The 15164-nt window shown below is 44.8% G+C and overlaps 1 long non-coding RNA gene across 1 annotated transcript; it reads right to left on the minus strand.

Moving 5' to 3' along the window:
• Positions 1–6547: 6547 nt before the first annotated feature.
• LOC121135363 lies at positions 6548–13504 on the minus strand. The gene is made up of 3 exons (XR_005872508.1): positions 12517–13504; positions 10381–10507; positions 6548–7314 (listed from the first exon to the last, which is right to left on the minus strand). It is a non-coding gene; the product is annotated as an uncharacterized LOC121135363 (long non-coding RNA).
• Positions 13505–15164: the final 1660 nt, after the last annotated feature.

Genomic DNA, 15164 nt, shown 5'->3' on the forward strand with positions numbered 1-15164 from the left:
CAAAGGTTTACAAGATTGGCTCAGAGTGTGCAGGGAGCTGGGGGGACCCCTAACCAATGCAGGACTAGCTGCCGCCATTTTACAAACGCACAGGTATAGAGATTTATCTAATCGAAAAGCTTGTTTTAATTGTGGGAGAATGGGGCACCTTAAGAAAGATTGTCAAGCCCCTGAAAGAACAAGAGAATCGAAGCTTTGCTATCGTTGTGGTAAAGGTTATCATAGGGCTAGCGAATGCAGGTCAGTCCGGGATGTAAAAGGGAGGCTTCTGCCCCCTATTGAAGAATCCAAGGTACCCCAATCAAAAAACGGGTCACGGGGCCCATGGTCCCAGGGCCCTCAGAAATATGGGAACCAATTTCAGAAAAGCAATCAAGAGGAAGTAGAGGTTTCCGAGGAACCTCCGGAATGGACTTGCGTGCCGCCTCCGACTTCTTACTCATGCCCCAAATGAATGTTCAACCGGTCCCAGTCCATTCCCCTGGACCTTTGCCCCCTGCCACCATTGGGCTTATTCTGGGCCGTGGCTCCTTAACTTTACAGGGACTCATTATATATCCTGGGATTGTTGACCCATATCATAAAGAGGAGATTCAAGTTCTCTGTTCTAGCCCTCGGGGTGTATTTTCTATAAAGCAGGGAGATAGAATTGCACAACTGGTGTTGCTGCCCTCCCTCGGGGATGGAGAAACCTACACTTTACAAAAAAGGGCTATGGGATCTTCTGGAAGTGATTCAGCCTATCTGGCTATACCCCTAAATGAGAGACCTACAATAAAATTGTTAATTAATGGAAAAGAATTTGAAGGGATAATGGATTCGGGAGCAGACAAAAGCATTATTTCACTCCATTGGTGGCCGAAGTCTTGGCCCACTGTTGTTTCATCTCATTCTCTACAAGGTCTTGGATACCAGTCCTCTCCTGCCATCAGTGCCTCAGCCTTAACCTGGCGGGATGCTGAAGGCAAACAGGGATGTTTTACCCCCTATGTGTTGCCACTCCCTGTAAATTTATGGGGACGAGATGTGTTACAAGCCATGGGCATGACCCTAACTAATGAATACTCCCCCAGGCATCAGCCATTATGGCAAAGATGGGGTATACAAATGGTAGAGGCTTGGGTAGGCAAGAACAAGGCAGAATAAAACCCATTACACAACACGGAAATCGGGGTAGAAAAGGACTGGGTTTTATTTAGGGGCCGTTGAGGCTTCACGACCCATACCATGGAAAACAGAGGAGCCGTTATGGGTCTCTCAATGGCCTCTATCCTCTGAAAAATTAGAGGCTGTCACAAGATTAGTGCAAGAACAGGAACGGCTGGGGCATCTAGAGCCTTCTACCTCCCCATGGAATACACCAATTTTTGTTATTAAGAAGAAATCTGGGAAGTGGAGATTACTCCACGACCTGCGGGCCATTAACAATCAGATGCATCTTTTTGGCCCTGTTCAAAGAGGCCTTCCTTTGCTTTCTGCACTTCCTCAAGATTGGAAGCTTATTATTATAGATATTAAGGATTGTTTCTTCTCTATTCCACTTTACCCACGGGATAGACCAAGGTTTGCCTTCACTATCCCTTCTCTTAATCATATGGAACCAGACAAGAGATTTCAGTGGAAGGTACTGCCGCAAGGCATGGCCAATAGCCCAACAATATGTCAGCTATATGTGCAGGAGGCTTTGGAGCCAATTAGGAAGCAATTTACATCTTTAATCGTTATCCATTATATGGACGATATTCTTATTTGTCACAAAGAGTTAGATGTTTTACAAAAGGCTTTTCCCATGCTGGTGGCTGAATTAAAACAGTGGGGATTAGAGATTGCCTCAGAAAAGGTTCAAATTGCAGATACAGGCCTCTTTTTGGGCTCAAAGATTACTCCCAAAAATATAGTTCCTCAGAAAATAGAAATTCGCAAAGACCACTTACAAACATTAAATGATTTTCAGAAACTTCTGGGAGATATAAATTGGTTGAGGCCCTTTTTAAAAATTCCATCTGCTGATCTAAAACCCCTCTTCGATCTCCTGGAGGGTGAGCCTCATATCTCCTCACCCAGAAAATTTACCCCTGCCGCCCACCGAGCCTTACAGATGGTGGAAGAGGCCTTACAGGAAGCACAATTACAACGAATTGAGGAGTCACTACCTTTTAATCTGTGTGTTTTTAAGACAGCTCAATTGCCAACTGCAGTCCTGTGGCAACATGGACCATTACTTTGGATTCATCCAAATGCTTCCCCTGCTAAGATTATTGACTGGTACCCTGATGCTGTTGCACAGCTCGCGCTTCGCGGAATAAAAGCAGCTGTTACACATTTTGGCAGGGATCCTGATTCCTTGATTGTGCCTTATACTGCTGCACAAGTTCAGACCTTGGCAGCCACATCTAGTGATTGGGCAGTTTTAGTTACTTCCTTTTCAGGACAAATTGATAATCATTTTCCAAAGCATCCAATTTTACAGTTTGCCCTAAACCAGGCTATAGTGTTTCCACAAGTGACAGCTAAAGACCCACTCCCAGATGGGACTGTGGTGTACACTGATGGATCAAAAACTGGTATGGGAGCTTATGTGGTCAAGGATAGGGTTATATCTAAACAATATAATGAAACTTCACCTCAAGTTGTAGAATGTCTGATAGTACTGGAGGTTCTTGAGGCTTTTCCAGGACCCCTCAATATTGTATCAGATTCCTCTTATGTGGTTAATGCAGTTAATCTCCTTGAGATAGCTGGAATAATAAGATCCTCCAGCAGAGTTGCTAACATCTTTCAGAAGATACAAGCTGCCTTGTTAAATAGGAGATTTCCTGTTTTCATTACCCATGTCCGAGCACATTCTGGACTCCCAGGTCCCATGTCCTTAGGGAATGACTTAGCGGACAAGGCTACAAAGCTGGTGGCCGCTGCCTTGTCTACCCATGCACAAGCAGCAAAAGAATTCCATAAGCGCTTTCATGTGACGGCTGAGACCTTGCGCCGTCGTTTTGCTCTATCCAGGAAAGAGGCTAGGGAAATTGTTACTCAATGCCAGAATTGCTGCGAATTCTTACCTACTCCCCACATGGGAATAAACCCACGTGGCATTAGACCATTGCAGATGTGGCAGATGGATGTTACTCATATTCCCTCTTTTGGAAGGCTTCAATATGTTCATGTTTCTGTTGACACCTGTTCTGGCGTAATGTTTGCCACACCCCTAACAGGGGAAAAGGCCTCATATGTGATTCAACATTGCCTTGAGGCCTGGAGTGCTTGGGGAAAACCCAGAATTTTAAAAACAGACAATGGACCAGCATATACCTCTCAAAAATTCCGACAGTTTTGTCGGCAAATGGATGTTACCCATCTAACTGGCCTACCTTATAACCCTCAAGGACAGGGCATTGTGGAACGTGCCCATCGTACACTCAAATCATATCTGATTAAACAAAAGGGGAGTATTGAGGATGTTCTACCCTCGGTACCAAGAGTTGCTGTATCCATGGCACTTTTTACCCTTAATTTCTTGAACTGTGATGCCCAAGGCCACACTGCGGCTGATCGCCACAGTTTAGAGCCTGATAGGCCAAAAGAAATGGTAAAATGGAAAGATGTCTTGACTGATCTCTGGAAAGGCCCGGATCCTATTCTTATAAGATCCAGGGGAGCTGTGTGTGTTTTTCCACAGGAGGAAGAAAACCCCCTGTGGATCCCTGAAAGACTCACTCGAAGAGCTCCTTCACAACTCCAGAATAAGAAGGATGGAGGCCAAGTGGGTGATGAAGACTCTCCTACTCGGGATGATGGTTCCTAGTATGATGGGAGAGTTACGGTGGGCCATCATGTCTACCTTCCCCTACCGATGCCAGTGATGCAGAATGCCCAGGTGTTCCCTAGATTTTTCACAAATAATAGAGAGTTGGGGCTTGCCTTTTTGCCTTTAGATCCTCAGATACAGAGTTTTCAGGATGAGAGAACCTTGTCATTAGTAGGAAGCTTGTGCTTTACTGTGATTTCTTCATTAAAGGATAATTTTATTCATATGGATCCAGAAAGATCTAATGCTAATCCTTTTGAATTAATGGAAGCTGTACTGATCTTTCTCCTATGATAGTGAGAAGGGACAGATTACTTTTGATTGGAAAGGGGCATTAGGCAACAGTCTGAGTGAGGGACAGAGCTCTGGATCATCTGATTGGTCCTCCTCCAATGTTAAGTATACCCCTTTTAAGAGAACTAATTATTCAGCTGCCCTTTATTTGGGTTGTGAGTAATGATACCTTAGGTAAGAATCAGAAAGAAATAAATTGTTCTGCTTAGAATTGTTTTTATGCATTATGCTGGGATGCTATTAAGCACCCTTTTGCTTTGGTAATGCGCATGCCTCGATTTATTCCAGCTCCTGTTGAGGCGCCAAGTAATTTGAGTTTGTTTAGGGAAAAGCGAGATTTTTGGGATCTCTGCTATTATTGTGGGCCTGATAGCCACCGCCGCGGTTACTGCTTCGGTTACCGCCTCGGCCCTTGCACTTTCTGCCACTGTGCAGACAACTCAAACCATTAATGAACTATAGGCCACTGTGACCATGGTCCTAGATAAACAGGCCACTGCCAATTCTCAGATACAAGGAGGCCTGATGTTGGTAAACCAACAGATTAATTTGGTTCAGGAACAATTGGATATATTGTGGCAGATGGCCCAATTGGGATGTGAACAAAAGTTGCCTGGCCTTTGTGTCACTTAGTACAATATGAGAATTTTACAAGAGCAGCTAACCTGTCAAAAGCTCTGTCTCAACATTTATTACAGAATTGGACTTTTGAGTTTGAGCAGACACTCCGTGAGTTGAGAATGGCGATCCTGCAAGTGAATTCGACGCATCTGGATCTTTCTCTGATGGAAGACCTCTCCCCCTGGATTTCATCTGCATTTTCTTATTTTAAGGAATGGGTGGGGGTAGGATCATTTAGCCTAGTTCTCTGCTGTGGAATAGTGTTGATGCTTTGGATGGTGTGTACGCTCAGAGCCCAAACAAAAGGAGAAAGTGGTGGTGGCACAAGCACTTGCTGCCTTAGAACACGGAGCATCCCCTGACATTTGGTTAACCATGTTAAAGCAATAGGTCGCTGGCCTCCCAGCTCTTGCACCCCACGAGGCTAGTCTCATTGCACGGGATAGAGTGGGTAGGCTTCAGCAGCCCAAGGAGTTGCAAGGCTAAGCACTGCACAGGAGAGGTCTGCGGTATAACGACTTTCTCCTGGGAGATAAGTCATCTTGCATGAAGGTTCTATGTCATGATCTCCTTCCCCCAGAAAAAAGACATCGGACTGGTCAGGACTTCCTCTGGGGATAAGACCCTGGAGAGGAGCTTTGTACATGTTCCGAATTTGCACATGGGGATTTGACCTCTATCTCCACTCCAAAGTTGTGGGTGTCCTATTGCTTCAAAAATAAATGAATAGGGGGAGATGTGAGGAGCCGCCCTCGCTATCGCTATTGCCGTTAGAAGATGGCGCTGACATCCACTGTCAGTTGGAGTTAACTGTCGCTGTCAGTTGGAGTTAACTGTCGCTGTCAGTTGGAGTTAACCGTTTAAACTGTGCCTCTCCCGTGACGTCATCTGGGGTGATGTGCAAACCACCAATCCCGGCTCTACACATCTCACTCGGAGCTCCTAGGCTTATATAAGGGGCTGGGTTTCTTAGCTTGGGGTCTCCCTCTAAGAAGCTGATCATCTATCTCTCAAGATGCATTAAAGCTTTACTGCAGAAGGATCCGAGTGTTCTGCGTCGTTCTTGCTGGCGAGACGGTAGCGCGGGACATCGTTATAATTTAAAAATATTATAAAACATTTAGATTTAGCTTTTTAACCATCATGTTCTGTAACGAGCATTCTTTCTGCCAGCCTCGTTCCAGAGATGCATCAGTTGCAAATGACACAGAGACTCTATAAGTTACAATGCTATCGCCCAATGTCCAGGGCTTCTCATTGGCTAGTTCTGTCTTAAGTATTAACCCATGACTACTAACATATATATTTCTATAAGGTCTTATCTTACCGAGGATGCCAGCCTCATGTGTCTTTTCTTCCCAGGATCACATGGTGACTCTCTATGCTTGACTACATTTCCCAGACCTCGATTGCTAGTTCCACCTATCTTGCTTCCCTATTGGCCAACAGTCAACCAATAAGACAAACATATACACAGAAGGACTTCCCCTATCAATGTTCCTACATAATCAGAGCTTATTAACCTATACCAACAGAAATATTAAGAGGGGCTGATTTGACTTCAAAATACTAGTTAGGCCAACTATTAGTATAACTAGTAAGATTAAAACTTATCAGACATTAGAACATAAAATAATTTTTAAGGTCTGTCTCTTCTGCTTCATCTATGTAGTGCTTTTCAGGTCTTGCTGGTGTTGGGTCTCTAGATTCTGGTGGGGTCATGTTTGTCTTTATATTGCTGAGTGAGCTCTTATTCTGTCTTCTTTCCATCTTTTCTTCCAGTGGGTGCAGGTGGGGTCTTTCTGTCTCCACTGGTCTCCTTTCCTGAAGCTGAAGCTGGGGATGCTGGAGGGTGGGGTCTGGAAGGACTGGTGTCTTTCCTGTGTGGGCAGGTCCTCTGGGTGCCAGGAGCAGACCCCGGGAGATTGAGGGAGTAGGTGATGGGTGGGGGTGGGTTGGTCCCAGGGGGACCCGAGCTCACCTGAAGCTGGGGACGCCGGAGGTTGGGGTCTGGAAGGACTGATGCCTTTCCTGTGTGGGTGAGTCCTCTGGATGCCAGGAGCGGGCCCCCAGAATATAGAGGGGATGGGTGATGGGTGAGGATGGGGGGTGGTCCCAGGGGGACCCAAACTTACCTGAAGCTCTAATTCTTGGGATTTAAAGGGACATTTTCTACTATTAGCCTCTGCAGTCTTGGTGACTTCACTTAGCTTATTATCTTTGGGACTGTTCTGGGACTGGAGAAGTTCCCATCTAGCTGGGAAGTCCTTTCTAATTTTCCTATAAATGAAAGGATCCCCTGATACATGGAGTGTGCAGTTTTTCACAAGGAAGTCTCTGTCCACATCTCCCTTTAATGGATTCTTGGCAGTGTGATGCTTTTGGCTCTGGAAGATTGAACATGCTTCTACAAAGAATAGTTTTTGTTCAGGTGGGCCATCCAGATGCAAAATGTCTGTCAAGACAGGAACACAGATGTCACAGGAGTGAGTCTTCCCAGTGAGGAGACTTTTCTTTGGAGTCCTGGCTTGTGACATTTATGCAAACTCTTTGTACAGAAAGATTTCCTTCATATTCTGATTCATGCCAATAATCTGAAAGAAGAAAAATGCTGTTCAAAATCATGTTACTTGTGGATAGAGTCTATCAATGATGCCTTATTAATTGTTTTTTCTCTATGATGTTTTAACCCCCTAAGGAATGACTCTTTAAGCATGACCAGCTGTTTGTTTGTTTTGAGACAGAATCTCATTACATAGCCCTGGATGTCCTGGAACTCATTGTAGCTCAGGCCAATTCGAACTCACAGAGATCAATCTGTCTCTGCCTACCAGGTGCTGGGATTAAAGGAATGTGCCACCACGCCCAGTAGAAGGATGAGAAATTGTTAACAGGTGACAAAGGGCTCAGTGGGTAGCATGGAGTTAATATGGGAAAAAAGCAATCCAGAAATGACATACAAAAATCATATTTCCGTGTATATCCAAGAATACATTCCTCTTCTCTGTCAGTCTTAGGGCCAGACACTGAACCTCAAGTTCATATTCCTTTCCAAAGTCCACCAAAATCATTCTACCCATGAGATAGTCTAAATTTAATTCAGGAAATAACAAACTTAGATTGTCTTAGAAACAAGATGACTCAATCAAATGGACCCAATGGGGTCCCTGTTTAGAAGTTAATATTGAGTTAGATATGTAGTTCAGGGGTAGAGGGGTTCTTAAGCAAGCTCAAAGTCCTTGCTTCAGCATTCAACACCAAAAGAAAAACTACCTCTACAACTACTAAAATGATAACCTATAGTAAGCTAAAACAGAGCTCTCTGCTGGGTGGGTGGTGGTGACCCACACCTTTAATCCCAGGACTCAGGAGGCCAGCCTGGTTTACAGAGTGAGTTCCAGGACAATCAGGGCTGTTACACAGAGAAACCCTGTCTCAAAACAAAACAAAACAAAACTGAAACACAAACCAAACCAAAAGAAACCAGGGCTTTCAAGATCTAAACTCATACAAAGTATAACGTATAAAGGGTGAATTATCTCCACTGCGTCTGTGTTGGTTAGCCCAGGTGTATCCATTGTTAATCTTAAAATGCCTCTGTTAATGTGCTAACTAGTCCACAGAACCATTCATAAGTTCCATTGTGGACAAGTCCTGGAAAAGTCCAAGATATGAAGGAAAGACTGTAATTTCAACCCCATACTGATCACTGGGAGGGGAGACGAGTGGAATCAGATAATCAATTACAAGCAATGACTAGGTCAATTATGCCTTTTATGAAGGTCTTGAGATGGTCATCAAAACCACCACATGACCTGATTTAGAAAACATCTGGGTTGATCACTATAAAGAAGTGTTGGGAGAGTGGTGTGCGTATAGAGGACCGAAAGCTGCCCAAACTTCTGCCCAAATAATCTTTCCTTCCTTCTCTTCACTCCCTCATCCTTTCCTCCCTCATTTTCCTCTTCCCTCTACTTTTCTTTTGTAGAAGTCAGAAGAAAACTTTTAGGGGTTATTTATATAGCTTTACAATGTGGGGCCTGGGGATCAAACATGGGACCCCCTACTTGATCACAGATGCCTTTATCTGCTGAACCATCTTGCTGGCCCTCTGCCTATGTCTTGGCTAATGAAACTACTCATTTTGGCATTTCTGAATAGCAATGTCTATACCAGTGTTTTTCTAGAAAATTATTAAACCAGAGATATGTTGGGAGAACTCTCAAATTTGTAGTTGCATAGACAGAAATGGACTATGCTGGGCATTTGGTTTGCAAGTAGAGTTTGAAGGGACTGAGACTTTAATGCATGAGACATACTTCACACTTCTGATAGAATCAAATCTGAATCCAAACGCAGACTGGCAGTGCCTGCCACACTGCAGAATTGGTTGTTAGCATCATAAAAACACCTGGACCCCATGAACATCCTTCCTTGTTGGTCAGACACATTGAAGCTAATCTTTACAAATATTTAAAAAACCTAGCTTATCATATAATCCAACAATATAACTGTTGGACATACTCCTTTGACAAGAGTAGACTCATAGCACACTATGACTAGGCCCAGAGAATTCTAACCGTAGAAGTCTGCAGGGCTATTTAATGATAAATGTTCAAAGGGCATACTAAGTATGGGTCAGTGTTGGAAGATACTGATGAGGGGACAAGTGATGCTTGCTGGCCAGGAAGAAAGGTTGGGACCTGGTAAACGAAAAACAGAAATGAGATATGGCTAGTGGGACATCAAAACACTGCTGTATAACAGGTTTCTGGTGTAATCTAAACACAACTCTGATGTCATTTCCTGACTCAGTTGCCACGCATGAGGGCCAAGCTTCCCCCAGACTCCTATTGCTTTTCACACTGTGATAAAACCAAGCATCTCCCCACAGTACCACTTGTCTAAGAACATGTGAATTGTATGATGCAAGTCTTGAGGAAAAGCAGGACAGGCGAGTGGTCAGCAGTGGTCTAGAACAATCCAGTACACAGAAGACCATTAGGAAGAAATGTAAGTACTGGGGAAAAAAAGCTTAGAGGAAGGTCTGGTAAGAGTTCATAGCCCACAGCCTGGCGTTGGTGGTACACACCTTTAATCCTAGCACTAGGGAGGCAGAGGCAGGAGGGTCTCTGTGAGTTCAAGACCAGCCTGGTCTACAAGAGCTAGTTCTAGAACAGCCTCCAAAGCCACAGAGAAACCCTGTATTAAAGCCCCCCCCCAAAAAAGAGTTCATAGTCCATACAAGTACTAATCATGACATTGCCTGCCAATTCCCACAGCAGGTGGCTATAAAGATTTGTCAGGGAGGAGGATGATAAAAACGGAGCAATGGTACTAAGGATGTGAAGAGTCACCAGGTCAAGGGGAGAGAGAGAGAGAGAGAGAGAGAGAGAGAGAGAGAGAGAGAGAGAGAGAGAGAGAGAGAGAGAGAGAGAGAGCGCCAAGTGGGAACTATAGCTTTGATGGCATGACTCTTGTCACTCAGAACTTTCACTCTTTTGAGGGAATTGCATATTTGGGCAGCTGAAGGCAATGTACACAGCTCAGTGCAGGCACCCATGATGCACCTCTCAAGGAAGTGGCATAATCAACAGAGACCATAGTCTGATGATATGAACAGAAGGAAAGGTGTACACAGGGAGGTACGGGCGCCTTACCCAGGGAGGTTATAAGTACAAAGTTCTCCAGCATCATATGGAGATACAGCAGTCTCTGAGCTTCACCCAGGAGCTCCCATCCTTCCTGGCAGAAGTACCTGGCCACATCCTCAAAGGGCACATATCCCTGTCATGATGGGAACAAGTCACTCAATGATCGAATCTCCTAGGATTCCAGGTTCACCCACCTACCCACCATTCCTTCATACACTAACTGCACTTCTTTGGGTGATCCCAGGCTCCAAGACCACGGGAACTCACCTGTTACCATGGCCTTAGTATAACTGTGTCCTCCTATAGTACTCATAGGCATGCTGGAGGAAGCCATGTAATTCTGAGCTTGGCAAAACACAGGGCTGTAACTTATTGTATTTGACAATCATCCTGAGATTCTCTAGATTGTGTCCTTCATACACACCTAAATGTGAACTGACTCTTTACTATTATGTCTTGAATACCAACACACATGTGTTTGAAACTCTCATTTCTCTCTTTTGTACACATTTCTCCTTGGGTCATGTGGTCAAAATCATTATCAGGGAGGGGCATTTAAGGCAGTCTCTCCACAGCTTTTCCATCTCTAACAACGGAATGCTCAATCCCAGAGGCTTTCCACTCTAGATGGCTCTAAGCTAACCCAGCAGCCTGACTGAAAGTCTTCAGACACTTCTCAATGCTGGTGAGCCCAAAGTCTGATGAACAGGCACTCATACTGGCTACACTGTCGCCTAGACACAACTTTTCTATATGTCTGACTAATACCCACTCTTTCTTTGGAAGCCTTTGATTACTGTCAGTTCATCAAATTCTCACTGAATTCCTTTCCTTCATTCCCTTATCTTTGTGACACCTGCCAACTCTACCCAGATACTCAAGTCATGATACCCAGTACTAAACAAAACGTTTGAAATATTTAAAAGTTAAAGTATAGCTCATTCTTTTATTGAACTCCTCTTGCCATCCTCTACCCCCCAAGTGCTAGGATTAATGGGGTATATATTCATATGAGAATTTACACCTCATTCTTAGGAGGACCAAAACAAAATTTCAGATATCCTAATATATATCCCCAAACAGATTTCTACAGTCAACTTTAAAATGCAGTTGGTTAAGCTTCCATCAGATTAAAAATCTAAAAATATGAAATCCCTTGAGTTATTTTACCCTGCTCTCACTCCCTCAGAAGAAAAACTCAGGTTTCTTAAATGAAAAAGCAACCCAGATCCCAATCACAGTTTTTACCCTCTGCTCATCACAATGATGAAGTCACATGAGCTGTTCCTTGGACAATGGAAGTAGGCACGACTCTAGGGTGTCAATCACCTCATTTTATCCCCATAACGTGTGTAAGCCCCTCAAGTCACAAGAATGACCAGACCCTTCCCTTGAGAACCTCCAACTGCCAGGTTCCACTCACAGAATATTCTGTGTGCACTAACTGCCGGACCCTGCCCATTCGCCTAGCTATAAAAAGCACCCAATCTCTGCACTTGAAATCCCACCAATCTCCACCCTGGAAAACTTCACCCTGAAAAGTTCCAACCTCCTCCCCAAGAAACTCTATACAAGTCCTGTAAACTGTTCGGTTCTCTACTGTTTCTTCCCTGAGCAGAGGCAGCCACCCTCCTGCTTTTTTCCCCCTCTGGCTAAATCTCTTTGTGAGGTTTGCTGTACCATGTGCTTTTGTAATATCCCCTGGCTTCCAACTGCCAGGACACCTTTCCATCTGAGCTGTAACCATGACAGCATGTTCTTGCTGCAGCCATGGGGAGCCTGGTAAAAATCTCACCAAATCGCCTCTGCTCCCATCACGTGCAGACCAGACACGGAACGTTCCAGGCCTGACTTCTTTGGCCCTGCTGCTCTAATTTTCAGCAGAAGGAGAGGCAACCTGTGGTCTCTACGGAAGTTCAGTCTTACATTTCAGTTCTGTATGTTGGAACCGTGCCCGGGGCAGCCTTTCTTCTCTTTGTGAGAAACCTTTCTGTATAACCCCCAGCCTGAGTTTCCACTCCTGCTTTGGGAGTTCTCCAGGCTTTACGCAGTGGAACGCTGGTGAAACTATCATTTTAGCACACAATCCCAGAGACAACTAGTGAGGTCATCAGCGAAGCCCCTGGAACACTCCTTACCTACCTGTGAACAGTCCATAAGCGCTTTGGTCGTCATGAGAGTCAGCGGGAAGAAGGTTGTGAAGGATCATGGTAGGTAGGGGTTTCAGCATCCTCCCCTCAATCCCTGTATAACCCTGGAGCCATGAGACCTTATTACGGCTGGATTATATATCCCTAGTCTTCAGCACTCAAAGCTGAGTCCCAAAAGACTCAACCTTCCGGAGCCTCAGTGTTAAGTCCTCAAGGCTACTTTGAGAGTCTTGTAAACCATGTTCTCCCATCCCGAGCCTCACTCAGTCCCAGATCCATAAAGATACAAGTAAAAAAAAATTCCTCACCTCACCACTGGAAGGCCTAAAAATGGTCCTGCTCAACCTCGCAGACAAGACACCACACACACACCTGTCAACTAGACCTCTGCGGGTCCCACTCTCATCCAGTCACATCCGCCAACAGTCATCGGGATTCCACTCACAAGCTCGCAACTGCTCTGGACACAGGGATTTCTACCGTAGGGACGCGAACCTCTTGCAGATCTAGGACTGTGGTGAGGCCGGGGGGGGGGGGGGGAAGGGGGTTGGGGGGGTGGAGGGAGGGGAGGGCGACACTTTCTTAAGCAGGTTGCACCACTTTGGCAGCCGTCGTCATACTCTGCAAATGGTCGAGCATCCCTCATGGCCAGTGATAGGGACGTAGATCTACACCCTCTCTGCCCACCTTGTTTCCCACTCCACACTCTTTTTATCAAATGATAGCCAGAAATAGCCCCAAGGCAGCTACAAGGACCGCTTGGCGGAGATGTAGGAAGTCTTGCCCACAGCTTGCGGTCCGAGCACCAAAAAAGGCCTTTCTCAGAGTTCATTGGTCCAGCCTTTGGCCACTCGGCTCAAAGAATCGTGGGTAATGTAGTTTCCGTAGCTCCGCAGCGTCCATGCAGGCAAACATAGGTTCTGGAAGCGGCTAAAGTTTAAGGGCAATGAAACCGTCCGTCCACAGAGCCGCGCGGGATCGCGATAACCGACTTTCTGGTTCGAGTTCGGGTCCTTTGTGATTAAAGAGACCCGAGGCGTCGTCTCAAACAGTTCTTAACTCCGGAGCCTGGGGTCAACCCCGCCCTTAGACGCTCTTGGGTTGGGGGAACTGCAACAGAAAGTGACAAGGGTAGGAAAAGCTAGTGAGCTAGAAGGATTTAACTCACGTGGCATCGATGAGACCAACAAACCAAAACGATAACAAAAACCTTAAGTTTTGGGATTTCTTACAGTCGCTTCCTATGAACAAAATTAGATTGGCAAAGTGGAGCCGGATGAGGACTGACTGGGTCTCTAGGGGGAGAAGCTGGATTCGAAGTTTTGTGTGGTTGTTCAGTTCGTGATGAATATGGCTGTGCGTTACCCATACAATGGCATTTTGAAGCCCTGTGTCATCTTCGAGCCCTTACATTCTTTCTGGTTCCTCTTCAATAGTGTTTCCTGAGCACTGCAGGGAATACTATAAATGTCAATCATCAAAGTCTTTGTCTTTTTAATTCTATTTTTATTTTCCCCCATTCCTCCTTCTCTGTGTGCCCACAGAGGCCAGAAGAGGGTGTCAGATTCCCCGGAGCTAGCCCAGGTCAGCCATAACCAATCTGACATAGGTGCTGGGAACTGAACTTGGTTCCACTGGAAAATCAGCACAAGCTCTTCACTACTGAGACATCTCTTCAGTCTCTTCAAGGTTTTCTAGAGTCCTTGTTTGGAGGTGCTGGCCGGAGACAGCAGCTACTCAAATATTCTTGATCAAAGATTGCTCCTTCTCTACCAGGGAATTTTTTCCTTTTGGACCAGGATCACAGCTTCGGGAGGGACATGCGTGGGACAGGCAGGGAGGGAGAGAACACTTGCCCAGCCAGCTGTGTCAGAGGGGTTACATAGGTTGTAGCCAGACTGCCAGCACTTTCTGAGAGCTTTTCTTAACGCAAATCACAATGGACTCAACCAGTTTAAACACGTTTTTGTAGTTTTTTAAATGTGAAAGTTACTTTAATTGGAGCCACTATTATAAGTAAAATATACTTTCCAAAGAACCGTATACCTATGCTCTTTGTAGCTTTATTAATAGTCTTCAATTGGCAGCGAGCCTCTTTATCATTAACAGATGAACAAACAGTGACTTGTCCACAGAATAGACTTCTGCTTAACAATAGAAATAACGATGTGTTCCTGTAGGCAACAATAATGAATCCAAAACCAATTACTCAATATGAAAATAATTAGAAAACAGGCACACACTTTATGATTCCCTTCAAATAAAATTCTAAAAGTTACAAGTAAAATTAAACCATTATGAATTTGAAAGCTCAAAGCTCCTTGGAAAACAGATTATACAAGAGAAGAGAAATTCTGGATAGAAACATTATTGAGCTCATGATGACTGTGTGGATTTATAACCAGTTCAATGCATCTACCATAAAAATGTACACATAAATGCACATCTGTTATGCACCAGCACGCTAATTCTGCATAACTCAAAGAGTGGTTAGCATTGGTTCAGTTTGAAAGGGTTTCAGCCTATCCTACTGGGAAAGCTAGGGGTTGGGGTGGGGTGCTCCTTAGTTCAAGCCAACAGAAGCAAATGGCAAAGGCTGTTCACAACATGGTAATAAATTAGCAGAGGGGTAGCCAACAT

This window comes from Mesocricetus auratus, unplaced genomic scaffold (assembly GCF_017639785.1).
Source record: "Mesocricetus auratus isolate SY011 unplaced genomic scaffold, BCM_Maur_2.0 Super-Scaffold_100037, whole genome shotgun sequence".
NCBI classification, from domain to species: Eukaryota; Metazoa; Chordata; class Mammalia; order Rodentia; family Cricetidae; genus Mesocricetus; species Mesocricetus auratus.